This window comes from Primulina huaijiensis, chromosome 12 (genome assembly GCF_012295235.1).
Source record: "Primulina huaijiensis isolate GDHJ02 chromosome 12, ASM1229523v2, whole genome shotgun sequence".
Lineage (NCBI taxonomy): Eukaryota > Viridiplantae > Streptophyta > Magnoliopsida > Lamiales > Gesneriaceae > Primulina > Primulina huaijiensis.
In genome coordinates this window covers 949,641-952,639 of record NC_133317.1, presented here as the reverse complement: position 1 = coordinate 952,639, position 2,999 = coordinate 949,641, and the positions used below count along the sequence as shown (strand labels likewise).

Here is a 2,999-nt window from a genome sequence, read left to right as displayed (position 1 = left end):
AAAAACTTTAATCTTTTTTATACGAGGTTTTCTTGAAAAACATAAAATTGATCCTCTAGATCATTGAATCAACTCGTATCCCATATCTTCCTCTTGTTACAAATCCAAGCCCCGCCCCTACTCCAGCACATGTATGTAACTTTTAAAAACTTCTTGCATCATCAGCCATGGGACAACTAACATACAAAAAATTGATTTACCAACTAGGAAAAATGCCGACAACATAGACACGCTACTAAGTGATTGGCATATTAGAAAATTTCATTGGCTTAATAGTTGGAAACAAGTCACCAAAATAACAACTTACAAATTTCTACTCGCCCCTGGTCAAGTCCATCACAAACTCTGGTTAATCAATCACTATCAGAGCTGTCAATGTCGCTGCTATAATCACTACTATCATCTTCAATGTCAAGCTGCACATGCCGGACTTGGATAGGCTCTGGTGCTTTTGTGAGCCCAGGTAGAGGAATAGGCCTCGGTTGCTGTTCCTCAACCCTAGGTGGGCCAGGTAGAGAGTCCAATGGTGGCAATGTAATCCGGTCACCAGGCTTCCAACCAAGAGGAGGGATGATTGGTAGATCAATTGGCAATTCCGCGGGCATCCCGGGTTTCCATCCAGATGGAACGACAATATTTGGAGGAATCAAACCTGCTGACAGAGGGTTACTTTCTGAAGGTATCCCCGTAGGAGTTCCAATAAATGGCTCGAGTACTTTATCTTTGCCGCCGTCCATTTTAGGTAACCCAACATCGAGATCGGCAAAATTATATAACTGAGATGCTCGCATCTGCTCCTCCTGTGGGGCAGGAGGAAGAGCACCTCGAAGAGGAGCCTGACCAGCACCAAATTCAGGAGGTGCAAAGGTTGTGTAGCTTATCTTGTGCGCGTATGACAATATATCTGACACTTTTAGCTAAGTTTTAACAGTTGTCGTAGAAGAATCTTCGGCAGTACTGTCTGACTTTGTTCGTTTAGGGCGGTGATAATTAGAATAATCTTCCACAAGAATGTCAAGAACATGCTCAGCCTCTTTGAGTTTGTTGGCAAAAGCGAGAAGAGCAGAATCTTTGGACCGGATTTCACGTGCAAGCTTCTCGTTAACATCTTGAAGATCAAGAATTTCTTGGAGTTCTGCAACAGCTTCAATGAGTTGGGTCTGGAGAGCTGTGAATTGGGAAAGGATATCTTTGGTTGACGAAGGAGATGAGTCTGATGGAGAAGGCATCAGTGGCTGGGTTTGGGAAGATAAGAAGGGAGGAAGGGAGCCTCGAAAAGCACTAAGCCAGTGGGAGCAATTTGGTGAAACCTCAAATAATTTTGTGGCAAGAGCTGCCATTTGAAGTAGAAGAGACTGTGCTCTAGGGAGAGGTGGGAGAAGAGGAAGAAGAGCTGGAGAAACAGCAGGCGCAGTCAACTGATTAGGGGATTGATGAGGAGGGTGCGACTGTTGAGTTAGAGAGGAAAATTTCGGAGGGGTAGGGTTTTGAAGAGACTGTGAATTGGGGTTTGGCAGGCCTAGCCTGGCTGGGGATTGCACAATTTGATGGGGAATACTTTGTAACATTTTGAACTATTCTCTTTCTCCGGAGAAACTGGAAAAGAAAAAAAAAGAAAGAAGACATGGAAAATGTACCACCAAAAGTCTACGACTATCGACATCAATGTTTAAACATAGCATTGATAGTAAAACAATCAAAAGCATTTTACCCTCAGTACTTCGACCATGAATTAGATTAAGATTGTAATCGGTTCTAAAAAGAACATAACAGATATTCGTTCAATGAACACAAACATGGGAGCAAGAAAAATTATAATTCATGATGATGCATGATATTTTTTTAGTTCGCGATTGAAAGAAAATATTTGATGCTTAGGTATTTGCACAATTGATGTTTTCTATCTGCTTCCCGTACTTAAGTTATTATAAAATGTGCTTTCACCACAACACTGCCAATTTATTTCTTTTATTTGTGTAGGTTTTTATTGATTTCTCTGTATTGGTGTTCTACTACATGTGTTTGTGTGTTGGATTCATCACACTTGATGTTCCAAATGTTTTTGGCTAAATATGTAGTTAATGGGTACTCATGGATTTCTTTCTTAAAACCTACAAATATTTAATGTAAAGTTTGCTTCTTTATAAAAATGATGTTTTTGGTGGATTTTCTTTTGTAGTTTAGCATTATTTCAAATATTAGAATTTATTTTTTTAAGAAAATCTTATGTATATATGGTTGCTTATGAGTTTGAAAGAACAATAAGAGTTTTTCTCAAAGACTCAGGTTAGTTAATTATATTTCCACCAAGTTGTTATAAAATGTGCTTTTACCCGACACTGCCAATTTATTTCTTTTATTTGTGTAAGTTTTTAAGAACAACTTGATAAGAATATCAAACCACATTTTTGTAAACACATTCCAGGGACTAAGCCAAAGTATCACGGGTAGAATAAGAAAGTATATGTTCTGCGACGGATTCATTCATCGAAGATTTAGATAATCAGTAGTGTTTTTTATTTATATTGGAAGAAAAAGAAAAAGACGATGGGGGTGATTAGAAAACAGCCAAGACACCGTCAATTTTTATGTGGTGCTTAAACTTAATAAATACCGTAGGGAGTTGCAGCGGCGGTTGGGAGCAGCTAGATGAAGTGGTTTTGGAAGGCGGAGGCGGAGGCGGAGGCGGAGGCGAGTTGACCGACAATTTGAGATGACTATATCCGAGCCCAAATGACTAAACAGAATGGATAAATCTTTAGATGCTACCTGTAGTCAGATTCAAAGTTATCAAGACTCAGTTCAAAACATTGTCATAGAAATGAAGGCAAACCAAATAAGATACCGTTCCAAATTTACCGTAAACTGATTGAATTTTCGATGTCTTCAACGGGCTGGTGTATTTGTTGTTCTTTGCACGACAATTTTTTTTCCTTCCAGAAATGTTAGTAGAATTTTTATGCTTGAGAAAAAAATTTAACCTAGATCTGAAAAATGAA

General features: G+C 38.9%; 1 pseudogene; it reads right to left on the bottom strand.

Annotated features, from left to right (window-relative positions):
- On the bottom strand, positions 1-1,974 carry LOC140989301 (mediator of RNA polymerase II transcription subunit 4-like; annotated as a pseudogene).
- Between the last annotated feature and the right edge of the window lie 1,025 nt (positions 1,975-2,999).